The sequence below is a fragment of the Agelaius phoeniceus genome, chromosome 8, assembly GCF_051311805.1.
Source record: "Agelaius phoeniceus isolate bAgePho1 chromosome 8, bAgePho1.hap1, whole genome shotgun sequence".
Lineage (NCBI taxonomy): Eukaryota > Metazoa > Chordata > Aves > Passeriformes > Icteridae > Agelaius > Agelaius phoeniceus.
Genome location: NC_135272.1, coordinates 34,466,444 through 34,486,957, shown reverse-complemented (window position 1 = coordinate 34,486,957; position 20,514 = coordinate 34,466,444).

The window sequence follows — 20,514 nt, the reverse complement described above, 5'->3', positions numbered from 1 at the left end:
CAAACAGCTGTTAGAATCCTCTTTGTTCTTTAATTCTGTTTGTAGTCTCTAAAAGAGAACAATCCTGCAAGCTTGATGCTTTTTCCATATATTATGTAGGATGCCAGAGCTTTTTTTTTTTCTGGTGTGATGTTTGTATCTCAATACCTTTGGTTGGAAAACAACTTTCTCTGTATTAGTCTGTGTAAGTTACTTACAGCCATCCAGATACTCTCTGGTGAAGATCTTTGTTTCTCCAGATCTTGGGAGCATTTGAAAGGGGAGCAGGATGATCACAAGGTGTGGTGATGGTAGAGGTGACAGGATGACTTTCCTGTCAGCAGTACAGGGTTTTTTCATGAGGTTTCCTGTCCATATTGCAGGGTGTGGGTTAAACACTCACAGGAAGGACTGATATTAACAACTTGCATTTCTAAGTCACCTGAAGCACCTCATAAATACAGTTTTTCCTTAATACCTGCATAGGTGGTGGTTCTAGCAGTTCTGTTGGAGATATTGGAGCTCAGTAATTTGGAGATTTTAGCCAAACTCCACAGAAACTCAGTAAAAAATCTGGAGCAGGAACTTTGAGCCATTCCTTAGCTTAAAATGTTTGTGTGTGACCAAACCCGAGTCCTCACAGCAAATTGAAGTGATGGGCTTTGGGTGATCTCTGCATTTATAAGTTTGTCTCCTTTCAAGGTCTGTCTGCAGAATTTGGAGGCCCCTCTTTGTTCATACTCCACTAGGTTACAGTTATTTGTTCTTGGTGTGGTTATTTCTCAACTACTTTCTCTTATGCATAAACTGGTTGTTGTTTGCTCCCTGCCCATCATCACTGAGGAGCTGATGCCTACATCTCTTGACATGCTGGTTATTTAATCTCAGATAAGTTTGGTCTCAAATTTGTTTTTCCACCACAAAACCAGGGATTTGTCGTGAACGGCAGGAGAAATGCGACACACCATATGCGTGAATAGCAAATCTCGAAGTTTATTGAAAACTCACACATATTTATATTGGTGTTAATGAAGCTTATACATATTGCAAAAGCTGAGCTCATTATTGGTTAAAGCACACTTAGATCAACTACACCTACTTCTATCTTCTAACAATTATTTTACTTCTATATTTGCATTCTTCTAACTTCTCTACCTAAGATATCTACATTTTCTAGCAAACAATTTTCTCCCCCGTCTTCCTGTTTCAGAAAAAGTCACTGTGACCTTTGTCAGTGATTAGACACTAGTTACTTAGTTCTCAGCTTGTTTCCCCTATCCTTATCCATCAGTATCACATCGAAATGTGTTTTCTCAGCTAACCAATTATCCAAAAAGCTCTCTACAGGGATTGGTTTGTGTATTTATTGTAAATAAAGGTAAGATAAAGCCTTGTAAACGTTGGTTACAATGCCACCTTTTCCATGCCCCAGCCCCACTTTTTCCTAGAGCTGCAGGTGTCTCTGCTGGAAACAGCAAGGGCTGCTGAGAGAGAATGAGGAGAAGCAGAAGAGGCTCCTCACTGAGCTGAGGAGGAGATGGGGCTGGATGTTCCTGTGATAACTTTATTGCTGGGGCTGACAATTGTTGGCAGGTCTGTAAAGAGAACTGACTGGGTGTCTCTGGTGTCGCTCTCTGCTGCCTGCACGCATTGCAGCCATGCAGGAAATGTGCTCTTTGATTTCCTGAAGCCCCAGGCTGTGTGCCAAAGCCAGGCCTAGCAGAATATTCCTGGCTGCCTTGTTGTGGTTCAAGCCTGCTGCTCTTGGTATGAGCTAGGGGCTCTTACCCTGATTTATGGACATATGCAGAGAATTGTTATCTCCAGCACATAAATTCATTATAAGTATTAAACTAAGCTGAAATTGAACCTGTTGACCTGGAAGTGAATGGCTCCATAACATTTCATTAATCCTCTGAGATGTTTAATTCCTGCTAATTTGATATTTCAGATACAATCTTCTCTACAGATATAATGGCTTAATTAGTATACATTACATGATGTCTCTTCACAGTACAGCGTGTACAGTATTTATCCACTAGAAAAGTAATTCAGTAGAGCTCAATTCTAATACATTGACTAGAGCATAAAAGTTGAAAAGAATATGTGCAGCAGTCATTATATTTTAAGCATAAACATTTTTCAAGCAGTCTTCTGTTTGTTGATATCTATTGCCCTCTAAAAATGATGGTCCTAAATATTTTTTTACAGCTTATTAAAATATTGACTGAGAGCACTTTTTGGTCATACCACCATAATCCATGTTATAGAAATCTATTTTCTAGCATTCAGCTTGCATATCTTTTTACTGAAGTCACCTGGTTCAGAGCAAGTCTGTGTGACAGTTCAGGACAGTGGTGCCAGCTGGGACTGCGGGGGACAAGCAAAGGGAAAGATAATGGATCTTTGGAATGTGGTCATTTTTCTGCTTCCTTCCTGTAGAAAGGCACTGGAGGCACAGATGTGAGGAAGCTCTTGAGCAGTACCTGAATTGAGATTCAACCCAGCCACTCCCCCTCTCTGCAATCTAAGACTTGAGTTAATTAAATTTATCTCTTTTTTCCTTCTAACATTGATCTATATTGTATATTTGAACTCTAGAGAATCGGAGCTCCTTACTCCTACCTGAGATACATTGTCAGATGTATTCCGTGCATATCTGGAATGAGTAATGAAGGAGTAAATGCTGAGGGAATAACGCAGTGTGAGTTTTCAGTCACCAGGTGGCGGCTGGGCTGCCCGAGCCGGGCTCAGGCCCATGGATGCAGCACCTGCGGCTTCAGTCCGGCTTCAGTAAATTATCCTGGCCATTTTCCCTCAGTGTTTACGGCAGTGACTCCTCCCTTGAGCGAACTCGAAACATCAGGAGGAGAAAATGAACGTATTAGGCTAGGATGTTATTATTTTCTTCTCTAGATTTCTCTTTTTAGAGGATGAAGGATAAGGAGAGAATAAGGTCAGCCAGACCTACTTGTTCAGGAGGGATGAAATGGGAGGACTCGGATTTTGTTCTCTGGTTTCAAAGCTCGGTGTTCTCTCTCTTCTGCCTCCCCCCTCCCCATTCCATTTGAGGTATTTCTTGAACTAAGAGGCTGAAGGGCAGTAACTGATCTTGGTGTTCAAGGAGTTAAACACATATCTCTTAGATTTCAGAGACTGCCAGATATGTGAAGAACATCTTTAAATTCTGGGCCTGGGGACGGTTTCTATGTTTTGTTTAAGCACTTGAACAAAATGGCAGAGGATCCTCAAAGTGCTCAAGGCCTCAGCTAGCACCATGTCTGCCCTGTCTGGTGGGGTTTTACTCTCTCCTTTGCTGTATCCTCAGGTTTGTCTCCTTCCCTTTCCTTTGGTCATGCAGAGGAGGCTACACTGCTCTGTTTCATCATCTTTTCATCCAAAAAGCAAGAAGGAAACAAAACCCTTGAGAAGCAACAGGGTCTAATTTCCACTATCTCAATGAGACCTCTATTCTGTTCACACTGAAATTGCTGGCAAAAGTCCCAGTAGTTAGATCTGGATTTCTCCCTCCTTAAAACAATATTCTTCCTTTTGTCTTTTATCCTCTGCTTGTCAGAATCAGCTGATTATGAGCTCCTGCACAGATGACATTTTATCTGCAGTCAGCAGGAAGGAGGCATGAATTAGGGCTTAGAAAAAAAAAATCTTCAATAATTAGCCACTGAGGAAGGAAAACATCCAAAAAAAAGTACACAGATGGAATTGACTTATTTCATTTGACTGGGCTGGAAAGTTCAGCTGTAATGATAGTGGTTAAATTAATTATGTTGATTTGGTGACAAGGAAACTACCATGTCCCCAAATGATGTGTATTATTTTTGGACTCAGATGAAGTAGCTGCACAGTGTTGGTGTCAGAGTCACAGATATCAGGTATTCCTCATGTGGACTTTTCACCCCATGCTCCTTCAGGATGTGATTCATGATATCACAATTTGGTCACATACCACCCTTAAGGCAGGGTTTGGATAAGTGCAAGGCTTTAGTGGTTTCTCTGAAATCTTTATTGTTGTGAATAACTGCTATGGACACAGTTTTGGATGCTGTAGTGGGTTGTGATCTCTGTCATGAAAAGACACATTATGCTGTAGCTGAAGTGTGTCCTGGGGCTGTGCTGAGAGTGCTGCCCATCTTCAGCAGTGAATGGCAGGAATGTTTCTGCATCATCACTCCCACACCTGTTACAGCTCTGTTCTGCCTCAGCTACAGCTTCGGTGACCAGAGGTGTTTGTAGGCACAGCAAACATCACACACATCACACATGTCCCTGTATGGAATTAGAGAGCTTCTCATGGTTGTCTTGGGGTGTAGAACTTAAATGTGCTTCACCTTCAACTCCTCGTGGCCGTTTGGTCTCTTGTTGTTCTGGCAAACTGCTTTGTTAGTAACTTCTGACATGCTGGCCTCTCCTTCTTTGTTGTCAGTATTGTGCGAGTGAGGATCCCCTGAAATAACTTTTCCATGTGGCTGTGGAAGCCATTGACACCTGCAGACCTCTTGATTTTCTCTGTGAGCAGCTCCTAGCCTGTCAGGCTATCCCTGAAGAAAACTCCATCTTAACTTTGTACTTGCAGTTTTGTCACTTTAATGTTTCATGGTGCCTGTGGGACATATATGTCAAGAGGCATCACATCTTGGAGGATGTTTCTGAATGGCCTTCATGACCTGATCCATCTAGGACTTTAAAAAGAGGACCTTGAATTTGATAGGGACAAAAAAAGACAGCCAGTAAAATGAGCACAGCGTTAGCAGAGAGAAATATTCAGAAGGTTCTCATGCATTGATAACTGATAACACTTATCATTTTCCTGAACAATAACAGTTTTGGGTGTCTTTAAACTTTCCCTTTTATTCCCACTGAGGTGGAGTCAGGCTGTAACTGGTTACCAGCAGCAGTCAGACATCGGTGTGAAGGGATGTGGGTGCTGATAAGCAGAAGGGTCACACCAAGATGCCTTAAGAAAAGCATAGTTATTTCTAGAGGAAAAAAAAACCCCAACACAATATTTATACCAGTTTTGCTTATTTTAGTCCACTAATAACATACTTTTGCCAAGTATAACTTTGTCTGTGTAGAAACACTCTGCTCTAATGGTTTACAAATTTTCATATGTCAAAAAAATTTTCCTTACAGTCATTTGGACTTGGTGTAATTTTTATAGTGTGTGTACACAATTCTGTCTCCTGGAATAAAACACGTTTAATCCTCTGCTGCAGGAGCTGCAGGCACAGCTCTTCCTCTCTACCACTAGGCAGAGCTGCTTTGTGATTTCTGCCTTCCTCTGAGGCTTCCTCCTCCTAACCTTTTTTCTTATACCCTGCTTTTGTGCTTAAAACTTGGCTTCTTGTGAAAACTGTAAAGATAAATCCAGATTATTAGTCTATCTGATACTCTGTTCTGCCTCTGTTCCCAAATAACAAGAGAAGCTTTGACAGCTGAGAGCCCAGGTGAGCTCAGGTGACTTAACCCATGGCACGTGGCAGTGGCTGCAAGTAATGTGTGCCATCTTGAACTCTGCCTGCAGAGACTTTCACCCCAGGTGCTGAGGCACCAGTGGCTCTGAATGTGCAATCTATTAGCATCTTTCACTGTAAGTGTCTAATGAGTTGCAGGAATCCAGCCTGGAGGTCAGGGATGAAAGGTTTGTGGTGGAGCCACTTAGTGAACCTGATTTCCCCATCTTTAGGAGGTCAGAAAACTCCTCCACCAAGAGAATGACCTTTCCCAGGTCACAGGGACTGATGGGCACCTTGGCCTGTGCAAATCCCAGTTCTGAATCCAGTCTTGGAAGCAGATAGGAGTGATTTCATGTTTTCAATGATATTCTGTATCTTTGTTAGTTTCCTAACCTAGGAAATCCTGCTTCTCTTAAAATTGTATTGAACAATATGGAATAGAACATTCTCAGGTTAGTGCTGATAGGTTTGGATTGCAGTACTACCTGGAATTCATGTTTTTCATCTGCTCCAGTCCATCAGGGTGACCTAGTGAAAAGGGAATAGGAAAAATGCAACAAAGAAGCTGTCAGTACTGAGACAATTTAATTAGAGTATTTTGCTTCTACAAGAATTGCCTGCATTGAGAATACAAAAATAAAAATCAACACCCAAATCCTTGGCAAAATGCAGCTTCCACAGGCTTCCTGATGCTTTAGACATTCTGGTGCAAAGGTATATCATGAAGCTGTGTGTGATTTATAGAAAGGAAAGAGTAAAATATAAAAAAGAGAAAAAGAGTCTATATCTGTAACTGTCATCCTCACAGGTGGGCTTCAAAGACCCAAAACTTGTCACCTAGGAAACTTAAAATCTTCCAGAATTCTCTCCTTTAGTACAAACATTTTAAAAAAACCCTCAGTATTGTGATTAAATCCACTAAAATGTGTGGATTTGTACACTGTGCATGGAACACAAAGGTGAAGGGTTTGAGGTCTCTCCAAGCAGGAGGTTTGAGCTTTTTGCTCTTTCAAAGCCGATTAGATTTTGGCCAAAGCTTCGTGATAGAAGCAGAACCAAGTTTTCCACCCCTCTTCTTCTCATTTTATAGGTGCCATGTGGCTGGGGCTTTGTTCCCTCTACTTCCTTTGATTTACACTGTCATGTAGACAAATCAAAGCCTATCCTTTATTTATTGCAGCTAGCAAGAGTGTGCTATAGACTTAATTCAGGATATGGACTCAAATCCTTCCCTGGAGCAGAGTGGAGTACTTTGTCATTTGCAAACACTTGGAAGCACAGCGCTTCAGAGTTCCTGTAAACAAGAATAAATTCAAGGAAAATTTTGAATTACATGTGTACTTTGAATGAATACATTGGAATGAGAGTAGCACACAGCAAGACGAATCTATCCATCATGGGCATTTAGTGCAGAGCCTGGATTTGCTTTTCTTTGCTATTCACATAGATTCGATCAACATCGCACTTCTGTCATTCGCTAAATACATGGGCTCTGCTCGCCGGGACACCAGCTCATCAGTTACCCAGTGAGCAGCCTGTCACAGGGCCTGCACAGGCCATTTGTAACTGTCACATCCCCCCAGATCAGAATCTTCCCAGAGCCTGATCCACCCAGGCCTTGGAAACAGCCTTGCTGCACCTGAGAGCAGCCTTGCTGCTTTGAGTGGGGATGCTGGGCCCAGTGCAAGAGGTGCACTTGGAAAGTCTGGCTCTCCCCAAGTTGGACGGTAGGCACCAGCCTGCAGCTCTGGTTTTTGCCTTATTTTTCCATCAATATCCAAGAATAGTGGCACTCACTTCTGTGGGAACTCAGCACATCACTCCGGATGTCCAGAGTTACCGAGAGAACCCTTGGGAGTCTCGGAAATCCTGGAATGTTGCCAGGAGTGTTTGGTGGCTTGATTTTGATCCATCTTCAGAAGTGACAGCATTTTGAGGATGTGAGAATCACTTGGGAGTGAAGAGTGTAAAAAAGACACATTTATAGGGTGAAATATAAGTTTTAGGGTTTTTGGTACAGGGGGGTTATGGAGACAAGATGGAGGGATCAGGGCGTGTCTTGTCCTTCTTCTTTCTTCTTCTTGTCTTCCATCTTCTGTGGTGATGTTGGCACTTGGGGATTGGTTCATGGTGAAGGTGCACTTGCTAATATGGGTGAAAGGTATTGGGAAATAAAGGTAAATACCATGTACGTAGATTTTAGTATAAAAAGATACGACCGCCCCATGGGTGGTCAGAGTGCCTTTAGCTGCCTTGCAGGTCAGACCTCTGTTGGAAAGACAGAAAATTTTGTAGATAAGAAATAATAAACAATCTGAAGATCGAAAACCTGAAGAGTCCAGACTTGTCCTTTGAAACGCGGGCTACCCAAGAACCACCCTACCTGTGTCTGGGCAGAGACAGACAGCCGGACCAGACACACTTCCATTAACTGATTTTGGAATCATCTCTCCTCAAAGTAGTAGTCTGCTGTGTTTTTTAGCTTTAGTGTGTAAGTCTGGGCTTCATGTTAGGGGATAGTTAGTTCTCTTCACAGAGAAGGGAGAAAAAACAATTCCTTCTCTAGCTGGGGACCAAGGACAGCTGATCCAGATCTCAGACCCAAGAGCATAAACAACAGTGGACCAAAGAGAGAAAAACAAGAAGGATGGGACTGCATGGGCTAAAGCTGGAATTGGACAATTAGATCCAATATGATAATGGATCAAAACTTAATAAAAGTGTGAGACCCCCTGACCGGTCGTGCATTTTGTGACCATTTTGGGTTGTGCTGCCCAAGGTGGATCTATTTGACCTTTTAATAAATCCCTACTTTATTCTTTAGCTCTGTCTAGTCTCTGTTCTAGGAGAGCCTTCACAAGGCATCAAGGAGAGCTGCAGGAAAGGCATAGAAATCATGTCACAAACTTGGGCTGATGTCTAGGCAAACCCAGGCACAAGTGCTAGGAAAGCTGCACTACCTGGAGTGAATCCCTGCCCTAGTGCCAGAGCTTTTGTCAAAACTCTTTCAGATGCCAAACAACTGCATGAATTACAAGGTGCAGTTTTTTGTTGCTCACCATTTTCTTCCATATTTCTGCCTTCTAGAAAGCTAAGACTTTACATCCCTTCCTGAGACTGTTTTATGCCTTCAGCTGCATTTTTTTCTGACCTTAGTAAGTTCCTTAAATACAGTCAGAATAATTTGCAACCATAACTAGTTTGGATCTGGAAGGATTTGTTCCTTTTTTTTTCCCCTGCAGTTCAGTGCTGTCAGCTCCAGCTGTATTTCCTTGTGTTTTTCTTCTTAGTTCTTTGCAGGGAAGTCGAGGAATTTCATAATGATGATGCTGGACAGCAAAGCAGAGTGTTAACATTATTTTACTTCCCTGTATCCTAAAAACTGCTGTAACATGGATCATGTCTTGGATCCCTAATCTAGACTGAGTTCTCTTTCATGTCTTTTTAAGATTATGGTTTATATTAAATGAGTAGCTGATACATTTAACTTCAACAGAGCAGGAATTGTGTAGTGGCTGCATGTAGTTCTAAGCCAAAATTTCCCAGGGATTTTGTAGGAAGGCCAGTTGCTATAGACTAAGTGCTCTTTAGGACCTGCTAAAATAAGCCTGGTTATTTGGATTACAGATTCCCTGAAGATTATTGACATTATAGGCTTGGTAGAATATAATACTTCTTTGGGAGCATTTGTATTCTGTCACTGCAGTAATGAGTGTCAATAAAAGAATTAGGGAGACCTAGGACATTTCAATCATGTATATCTCCATTCCTCCATTTTGTCACTATAACAAAGGGGAAATTTTAGTGAAATTTTAATCCTGGAAGACTGCTGATAAATCTCAGGTTCTTCTTCAAAAATTAGAATAAAACATTTTTGTGTCTTGTACACATGTGCTGATTAATTCATTTAAGGTTTGTGATCATCTGGGGAATTGATGTATACTTGCATTTTTGTTGCTATCACATATAGAAAAACGGTGAGCAGTGGGTGCACTGCAGTGGGAGGGTGTCCATGCCTCTGCATCTACCTGCCTGTGTCCTTTTTCCAGCTGGAGATTTTGCCTAGGCAAGCCTTAACACCTCCAGATGTGTGGAGGACTGTCCAAAGCATCTCCTGAAACATGGCTGCCAAAAAGCCAAGTTTTTCTTGTATTTCTTAGCCCTTGCTTAGGGCAGCTGCAGGATGGGCTTCATGAGTGCATCAGCACTGTTACTCCCAGCAGCACAGGAACAGGCAGGGCTCTATGAGGAATCCCAGGACTCCTTGCAGACATGCAGATGAAATCTGCTGTTTCCAAGGGAGAGCCTGTCACAGCCCAGCAGATCCTGCTAGTGCAGGACTGTTCTGGTAATCAGACTGATAGTTCTTATCCTCAATTGTGTGCCATTACCCCTCAATAGCTCCTCTAAGGACTAAAACTTGCTTTTTGCTGTTTTTTTGCTGTTGCACACCCTTCAGATACTTGAAGATGACACTGCATTTTCCCTTCCCCCTGCCTGCCCTGAATCCAGCCTTGATTCACACTGAATCCCAACACACCCATATCATTTATGCTTTCACATTTTAGTTTCCAGTGAGTTTGTAAACATCTTTCTTTGACAGTGCCAGGATACTCATAATTGTGTAGATTCTGTATCATTGAGTTGTTTCAGTGACATTTCCCACTTAGGAGGGAAATGCCAGACTTCCACGGTGTCTTTGCTTTTCACAGTTTAGGTCAAACCCTGCCTGCACACTAACATACTTGGCTGCATGTTAATTTTAGTTAATAGCTATTCAGTAAAACAATGCATCCAGCTCAAGATATATGGCACAAATTAAGCTGAATGCCCAAACAAATTTAGCAACAGACCCTGGCCTCAGTGGGCTCTTTAAGTCCACTGTAACATCCATTTACATTGTTTTATTTCTCTCTCAAACTGTAACTTGCTCCCTGTGGGGTTACATTGACTCAGTTTCATTTTCACATTGTACTGGCACCACGATAGTCTTGCATTTAAATAGTCTCATTTCATTTTGATATCATGATGTCACCTCCACAGAGATGTTTTGAGGCTGCCTGGAGAATTCAGAGCTAATGCCCAGGCAGGGCCATCAGCTGACACATGGCTGTGCTGCACAGCAAGCTCAGCTTCCATTTCCCAGCCCAGCCTTTTCTCTGGACTGATCACAAAATGGATTTTTATATCCTTTGAGCCCAGTTCCCCCTGCCACTGGCAGAAAGTGTGTGTGTATGGGAAATGTGGCCTCAGGGAAAGGTGATTGTTTTGGTCATGTGTAGGTCAGCAGTAGCTGGGACAGGACACAGTCAGGGCAGGTTCTCCTGCCACTCCCTTGGGAATAAATCACACAGGACTCCATTTTCTTCATGGTGGGAAAAGGCCATTCTTTATTCACATTTCTCTTGTTTATACAGTTTTACAGACCTCATGTGGGACTCTGGTTGGTTAGTAGTTTTCTTGCCAATTACTTTATTGGTCAGTAACAAGTTGTTATTCTGTATTGATTGGTCACTCAAACTCTCGGTGTGCATGTGCAGGGAAAGTTGTTTGTGAGAGATAGTTTTCATTTTTCTGTCTAACAGTGTAAAAACAGTTTATACAGGTGCAAGCTGGTTTTTTTACCCAGGATTGTTATGTTAACAAACTATTCACAATAGGATTGCTTTCACATTGGAACTTGCAACATGCTAGCTAGCTTGACTTAGAAGGAATGGCAGGCTAGAGCAGGGCTGATTTTATAAGGCTTTTCTTTATAATTTTTCTACCTTACTGCAACAACTCTTGCTCCATGGCTGGAGCCAGTGGAGAATTTGCTGTTGTATCTTGTCATGGTCAAAGCTACGTGCAAAAATCCCATTTTGCAGGGAGGTGTGAATCCATCCCCTAGATGCTGTGGAATGTGGGTGTCTCTGTCCTCCCACCTGGCTGTTGTGGAGCCAAGAACAAGCAGACATGAGTGAGCAGATGCCCTGAGCCCTCTGAGAAGCACACACAGAGTTCCTGCAGTGCCCTGTGTGCCCTGAATAGCTGGGTAACACAAAGCACTGCCAGCTGTAAATGTCAACATCCCAGTGGCAATCCCTGTACGTCTGTCTGCACTCAGCATTTCACAAACAACTCACAAATGCTGTCCTGCCACGTGGAAAATTGTGCTGCAGCAGCCTCTCCCAGCTCAGCCTGAGCCACTGGGGAAGGAGGATCAAGGTCCCACTGTCCATAGCCTGTCTCCAAGGCCAGGACACAGCTTTGTGACTTTATCCCACACCCTCAGCTCCAAAAAACCTCTTCATGGCAGCAGCACAGCCTGTGCTTTAGGTCAAGGGGTTTTTATTTATAGAGCTGCTATTAAATCAGTCTAACAGAGTCATGCAGTATTTATGGTAAGATTAGATACATGACTGCATCCAAGGCAAAGAGAGATTTTCACTTCTTGATGGAACATTCACTCTAAAAGGAAACCCTGGCTTTAATGTGTTTCTTTCCCTACTGCTATAAGATTTCCAGGGAAAAAGTCAATCAAGCTCTTTGACTCTAAAGGTGAAGCCTTTGTGGTTAGTGTTTTTCTTTTAATTATTTTGTTTAAAAATAAATGAGTTCTGCAGCTTTTGAGCTGGAGGGTTGGTGGCTTGATTTTAATTCTCTCCAACAGCAGTGAGACTGCTTGGCGTGAACCTACAAAAGCAATTCTGAGAAGCTGCTGGGTTTAGGCATTTCTAGAATGATGCAAGAATAAGACCATTTGTTAGAGCTATCTCTGGGATCCAGTGCCTATGTGCATTTGTCAAAGGACACAATATTGAATGCTTCATTTTCCAAACACTGGGCTAAGATAAATTATATCTGGATGTTGAGCCTTCCTGATATAAATCAGTGGCATATCAATAATAGGATTCAGCTTTTAAAGTGAATGTGCTAAGATCCTAGTGGGAAATAGGCTGCATTTCATGGACTTGTGCAAGGAGTATTTTCAGTGGAGCCTGCTTTTTATTCTGGCCCACGGACTAATGGGAAAGTAAGTGCAGAGAGACACAAACTAAAAGGGCTTGGGATGATGCTTTGGAACAAGCCTGGCTGACTGATGAAGTACTGAGGGCATTCAGAAGCCCATGCAAGTGCTTTAAGATTAGAGATGAAGAAATGATGCTTTTGAAAGGTCACATGAGACTTGGAAGTTAAAGCGAATGGGAAAGGTAGACAAACAATATAAGGGACTGATTATTTGCTGCACTAGTCTTTAGCTTGAGAGGCCCAGGGTTAAATATTCTTCCAAGTCTTAAATTACAATTAGTTTGGTGATTTGACTCCAGACTTCACTTTTCATGTCAGGCCCAAGTGCAGTTCTGAACTCTGTTTGTTATGACTGACATTTTATATTGAATTTAAAGTTCTTTTGCTCACTTATAAGGCGCTCAGTAACACTTTCATGGACCGTCTTTCAAGGCTGACTTTTCCCTCATGCTTTCCAAAGAGTATCTGCTAATTCTCTATGACATTCTTATTCATCACAACCTGGAAATAGTAAGAGCTTGAGCTTCATGCCCTGTGGCTTTAAAAACATCATTCTCCTTAATGAGAAAATACTGAATCTGCTTTTTCCTCATTGAATTAGAAAGTAAATTCTCCCAGGACTCTAAAACACAATATACAAGTTATTTAGCTATGGGAGCCAGGAATTGCTCAATTCCTAATTTATCCCTAAGTTATCCAGGATGCAGAGAACAGTGGGATTATTTTACCTTCCATGTACACCACACATCAGCAGCAGGTGCACAGCTCCTCCACTAGCTTGATGTGATAAACCTGCTAAAAGGGAGAACAGCAAATAAAGGGAAGAAAAAAGGCTGCGCCCCAGATGGCACAGAGAGTAAGGATAAAAAAAAATGAGAAATGAGCAAGGGGAAACTAAAGAAAGGTGAATTTCAGCCAAGACTGAAAATGTGTGAGAGATGAACACATGTGCTGCAGTGGGCAAACCCTCCAGTAACACAAATGACCCAAACCCAAAACCTCATGAGCTCATGTGCTGGGTTCCCTTTTGCTTCCTTAGAGACTATCAAAGAAATATATTTGTTTTCCCACCCTTTCACCCCAGAGAGTGGAAGCAACCCCAGGATTATACCCAAGAGTTCTGGATTAATTTCATTGCTTTGTCACAGGTTTCTTACTGACAAATCCAGGCTATTGAGTTCCTGCAGTTGTGCTCCAGTCCAGCACAGTAAATCATGACATTGCTTCCTTACCTCTAAAGGACAGGAAAACCCATGTTTTAGAGCTGATTGTGTGGACAAGGACCACAGGGTGCTTGTTGCTATCATGGTATTAGTCCCTATTTACTTGCAACTTTATGCTCTTGTCAATCAAAACAAGAGAATGTAAAAATATTTAGGAGGAATGTGCTGGGACATTTCCTCTTGAAATACTGTCATTGTCACAGGAACCTCCTCTGTTAACTCATACTTGAAAAGACTTTTTCCCCCCATCTGCTCCATGCAGATATTCAGACTGAACTCATTGATTCCTAAACCCTGTGTTTCATTGTAAATTAGTATTTTACTGTGCCATGTAATGTGAATTAATTCTGGCCCTCCATGACTCTACTTTTATTTATGCTCTCCAGGGCTTAGTGGCTTATGGGATTATAGAGTTAAACTCAACTAAGTTAAAATAAGGAGAGTGAGAAATCATACTCTCACTACTACTGAGAAGTGCTTATCAGCTGCGTGTTTCTGCTTCTTTCATAGTAAACATTGTTTTATTCATGCTTATTATAATGTCTTCCTGGGTGATAATTCATACAATGCAAGGCATCTCCCTTCCCTTTTGTATTTAATGATATTTATATTATTTGTTTACTGATGGCAAATGCTTCCATAGATGAAAGTAGATAAAAGGAATAGATGAATCAATAGATGAATAGAAGAATCAATCACAAAAGGAAAAACATGTATTAGCAACAATCTGCTGGCTTTTAAAAACTGGGGCAAACAAGAATGTGATACTTTCTGGTTACTCTGACTGCTGTCACTGTACAAGAATTGAGGACAGCAAACAGACCTTATCTTTGCCTCCAAAAGTTTCTGTACAGGACAGACTGTTAGGTTGGCTGCCATGAGGTCAGACTGAGAGACCAAAGGCTGCTTAGCCCTCTGCAAAGGTAAAAAATGCAACCTGGAATGCTTGGATGGCCAAATATCCTTGGCTTAAGTCTTCTCTGGAGCCAACAGAGTTCTCAACAAATATTGTGAATACAATGTTCACACCATCAGAAAGTTGAGTTATTTATGGATTCTTAAAATCTTTGCCACTGCAGCTTCTCTTTAATACTTTGACCCATTAAATCTAATGGTGGGGGAAAAGAAGTTCCTTTGATTACTGTTATTGATTGCTCCTTTACTGGTGAATAATAACTTTCTTAAATAGAAGCATTTAAAACATTCAGGGCAAATTCTTCTTTCACTGACACCAATATAAATCCAGAGACATATGGATGGATTACAGATTTATGCTGGTGTAGCTGAAAGTGGAATTTTGCCCTCAGTCTTTAACAACCCATTAGGAATAAATAGCTTTTTAGCTAATGAAAATGTAGCATTTTTGTTAATAGCTTCATGATGATATACACAAGTGCTACATTACCTTGATAATTGGAAAATTTACTTGTCTTTATTCCTTTGGTAAAACATGGACCTATTGTACTTGTTCCATAGGAAAATAACTGAGCCATAAAATCCAGACACGCAAAACATGCTCCTAGCATTTAAGAAAAAGCAAAATGCAACTATAAGCAACTAAGCTCTATTTGAAACTAGCTGAAAACAGAACTATGAAAAATATGATGCTGTTGAGTTCCCAGGGCCAAATGGGGACATGGCAGTGAAGAAGAGAACTTTCAGAGTGATCTAACTGCAGCCTTCCAGTACTTGAAGGAGCCTACAAGACAGCCTGGCAGATCCATGATATGGGCACTGCAGGTGCTGGTAAATTCCCTCAGGAAATGGTAAAGCTGTCCTCATGGTAGGCTGTGCTTCAATAAACCTGTAAGGGTTTGAAACTATCAGATGTGATTCACAAGCTGCACTTTGATTCCCCAAGTTGTCACAAACAGCTCCCAGAGCTGCTGTGTGGGTCTGTTCCTGGCTGGAGCACACCACGCTGCCTTTCTGTTGCTTTGATTTCCCCACTGTTACTGCCTTTTTTGCTTTGAAGTTCTTTGCTTTGGGAATTAATTCCTGCTCTGTATTTGGAACGCTCAGTCAAAAACTGTACCTGAAAATGCTGGTGCTTCTGTCCTATGAATCACAATTGGATAGTATTTTGGAGAAAACACAACTAATATGTTTCTGCAAGGGGAAAGAGCTTCTGTTTGCTTTGATTTGTTAGCAATTCCAATTAACTTCTCTATGTTTGTGTTCGTTTGAGAAACTGAGCTCCAATATCCACAGTGGAGTCAAATTCTGTGTCTGGCCTTTAGCCCAAGTGCAGATGTAGACGAGGACAGTGTGGAACATTTGCTACAAGTATTTAAGGAATGTGGTGTTTAAAGGAAATGCATACACTTGTCTGTATATCCATAGACTAGGGGAGTGTGTGATATTAACTACTTTAAAAGCAGTTTTTACCAGCTATTTAATGCTCACCTCTGGCAGCAGACCTGATGTTCAAACACTGAAGATGCCTTGCATGTGTTTCTATGGGGTTTCAGTCTTTGTGACTTTTGCTTTCCCTTTGTTGCTGCTTTATTAAGAATGGAGACAGATAACTCAAAAAGCAATGTTGTCCATTTCTCAAAATCTGCTTATTAGGTTTAAGTCAAACATTTCTGCTTTCTATTGTATTTACAAAAGCAATATTAATAAATATTGACAGAGCTAAATAGTCTCTGGGAAGAAGAAGCCTTAAATTGCTCTGCAAACATGCTTTAAAAATTACCTACAGACAATACTGCTGTATTAAAATAATAATCTGAATGAGAGCACTTGTTTGAATACTGCTTGTTTTGCTTCCCTTTACATCCAGGAATAATGACTGATCTTGTGCTGGTTTTGAATGAAAACATCAATTGGGGAGTGGATTTACATAAGAAAATTAATAGAGCATAGAAAGCTTTCAGCATCACTTTCTGATTTTCCTCTGTGTGCCACAGAAGTTATATTTAAAAAGACAGATGATTGCAAGTTTGTTTAGGAAAACAAATCCTCTGGGCTGCATGTATGAGATCATATGACAGCTGGCCCAGTTCACAGAGCACTCAGGTTCCTTTTCTGTTCCTATAAAGAAAATCTGTAATTGTGCAGAGTGCCACATGTGGGGCAAAATGTCATCACTTATATACATTTTTTTCATATTTACTTGCCTGCTCTTCTCCATGTAGAGATGCCCTTCTTAGTTATTCTCTCAGAAGTGCACTCACCACAGAGGAGATGGGATCAGACATCTGTTATGCAGTCCAATCCCAGATTTTATTTCTTTGCACTTACAAAGGGTAGATTTTGCAGGAAAATACTTTGCCATCTTTGCACCCTGAATAACCAGTGCTTAAACAGTTTATGGTTGTCTGTGTCTGAGCTTTCTGTGACAAGAGAGTAACAGGAGAGAAACACCAAGAGGAGAGGGGAAGAGTGGTTTCAACATCTGAGCTGCTGGTTCATCACACCCAGAGCCCTTCATTTATTCACCCCTGAATCTCAGTCCTGCTTCTGGAGAAAGCTCTTGGAGTGATATCTGGTCCTGTAGCCAAAATCTGTCTTATGGCCATGCCTGTGATTCTCCAGGTTTGGATTGGTGCTGAGCTGCTGTCCCTGACCTGCTCCAGGCTCTCCAGGTGGGGATGGAGGGGACCTTGCTGCACCTCCTGGAGACTCAGCCTCTCACACTGGTGCTTTGTGAACCTGCTTTAAGGCTTCTAAAAATGCACTTTGAGCTAAGACCAAGGAGGAATTTACTAACTTTGAGTTAGGGACAAGTTTGTACTAAGCTACTAATGGTGCCCTAAGGGTGATGGATAAATGAAGGTTCAGGGTAAAAAATAAATGTTTCAGGGTCTGTATTAGAGTGCAAAGTGGTTTCCCTGATCTCACTCTCCTTTGTGATAAATCACAGGCTATTTTTGGTTGGCTTCATTGTTTTCAGTCATGTCAACAAGGACCTGCCTAATACTTGAATCTGTTTTGTTATTTTTACATATAAATTCCCCTTCATAACAGTAATAATACTTTCCAGGCAGCTCATTTGAGGATGATTGCTCTACTTCAGAGGTAGTAAAACTCACTGTGTCTCATTATACAACTCAAGGTGTGTGAAGCAGACAATTGCCTATAAACATGCTGCCTGATGGGTGTTAATGCTGCATTATATTTACTGTTTTCTTTTCATGGCTTCAGGTAGCATGATAAACCTTTTCCCCAGGATTAAAATTTGAAAATTTTCCCCTCTTTCTTGCCAGAGCGTTCTTCCTAGCCTGGCAGTAAATGTGCCTCAGATATTCTCTAAAAATTGAAAAGAATATTCTCATCTTCACACTTTGGCAAGAGGTTTTACAGCATTTAAAAAATGCCTGATTTGTTGTTCATGTGAGCAAGAGTGTCTTTGCAGAAATGTACAATTTATGGCAAAGTGTTTTAACTTGTGTGTTTAAATTAGGCACCAAACTCTGGTTAATTTCCCAAATAATGTCCCAATTTACATCAGCAGATAAGCATGTGCTGAAGTGTTTTCCTCAAAAGACAAGTGATTTAGCAGTTATTCAGAAATGGGATGATCATTGGGATTCTTTTGATCAGCCCCTGAGAAACCAGAGATGCTCAGCTAAAAAAAGAGTCCCCTGCACATATAGCTGGATTTGGAATTAGATGTCTGCATGAAGACATTAATGGCTGAGCATTTTGGCCATCATGTGCTTACCACTGACAGTCCTAATTATTATAATTATCACTACAAAACCCCTAAATACTTCCCTGCTTCTTCCCACCCTGCAGTTGTCATCAAGAGGTTCAGCATGTCTAAGCCTATTTGGAAATGGAAAGGTTCTGTAGTAGATGAAAATCAGAAACCTCATGCATTTTATTCCTGTCCCAGAGGGACAATCTGATTCTGTCTGGTTATTGTAAACATGTAATTAGTAAGAAGAATACAAATATTGCTGGCCAGGTGTTTTGATATTTTACAACACAGAACATTTATTATTATTATTATTATTATTATTATTATTATTGGAAACTGAGGCAGATTGTTTCATGAGAGGTTCATGTAATGACAGATTTTCAGTGGTTCTGACATTTTGTGCTTGGGGTCTTCCAGCCAGAATGCAGGTGCTGTCACACAGAACATTGTGTAACCCTGAGATATCCCATTTTTATCAGCAGGAATCTCAGGCCTTTACATCACTTGTACTTTTACATCTCACACTTTCCTAACAGTAATATGGTGATTGGTTTTAATGGAGTGCTTAGGAAAATGGGGCTAGGGAAGATTTCCTGAGTTCCTGAGCCCTACCTGTTGCTGCCTTTGGCAATCATGAGCTATAATCCCATTCACAAAGAGTTAGGTTGTCTTGCCTCCACTGGAGTTTTTCCAGAATCTTGGTCTTCTCATAAAGAACAGAACCAAATGTCCTCATTTTGCTGGTGGTTGATTTCTACCAATAATTTTGGGGCTAATAATACCCTTTCATTGCATTCTTGCTGCTAATAGCCTTTTGCTTCATGCTTCTTCTTTGAGGTATTTTGTCTTACTGAGGTATTTAGGAAAAGCATTTCTATCCCTTGGGCTATTTAATAAAGCACTTCTGGATCCATCCCCTTGGTGAATCTCTCCAACTTGTCTCCCTCTTCTCCTCAGCCATGATCTATAGGTACCTGAGCTACCTCTTGCCCTTTTTTTTACCTGCTCCTTTCCAACAGAACTGTTCTGTGAGACAAATCATAGAATCTAAACCTCATCTGGTCACTTTCTACTGAAACTCAAATAATTGAAATGCCAATAACATACTATTTAAAATCTATTCTACTTAATCTCCCAGAGTGGTGTGTTGGCAGATTGTGAATGTCACACTACTGATGAGCAAAGGACTTGGATAACTATGAGCTTCTAATCAAGAAATGAATCTAAAATTGTATATCTGCGTAAGAAATGCTGGCACAGGAGGCTGAAGTGCTCACTAAAAGCAGTTGGGTCTAAAGTGATTACTAAAGCAATTCAGGGTTTTAGGGACTCTACAGAATGGAGATCTCTGCAGTGATTCAGCCTTTGTGCATCTGTTTGATCCCTCCCTGCTGCAGTGCTCCCTAACAGAGGCAGGGTTGCAGCATCCTCCTCTGCTTTGGGCTCACTGAGCCTCAGGGAGACCCAGGAATTGCCCCACTGGCTGAAAATTGTCCCTTTGGACAATTCCCCAGTTCTCCTGATGAACCTGCCAAGGAACAAGTCTTGAAGCTGTGGATGCTCACATCTCTCAGCACTGGTGTCTCAAGGTATCTGCAGGTTCACATGGACACCACATCAGCTGCATTTAGAACAGATTATCAGGACTTCAAGTCATAAAACACATTAGATTCCAGGCAGCCACTCAGTAATGCTATTCCAGGGTTTTACAGTTTATCCTAGTGATTTGAATAATAAGCAGAGTAACAGTTTATTCTAACCATTTGAACTGCACATCAGCGAGGTAACTGGGAATTTATTAATAAATCTAAGAGCTTACACATTGCATTTCAAAGAGACTCACAGACAGGAGGTAATTAATAACCTGGTGCCCCTGATCTGTCTATAAACTTCAGTTCCTGTCACACACCTTAGTTCCTGTGAAGTGTAGTTATGATGGCTGAGATTAAAACACAACTTTGCAGATCTCAGATGTTTCTGTATGTAAATAGAGGATTTTGACTTTGATCTTACAAGGGATGAAGCAGAGCACTCAAGCTGCAAGTGATTTTCCTTTCTCTGGCCAGCAAGCAAAGGGAATGTCCCTTAGTAGTTTAGAGTTTGAGTGATGCCTGCCAAAAGCAGTTTATTTCCCACTGACTGGAGAGGGACAGGCTCCTACCACAGGCTTACAAAA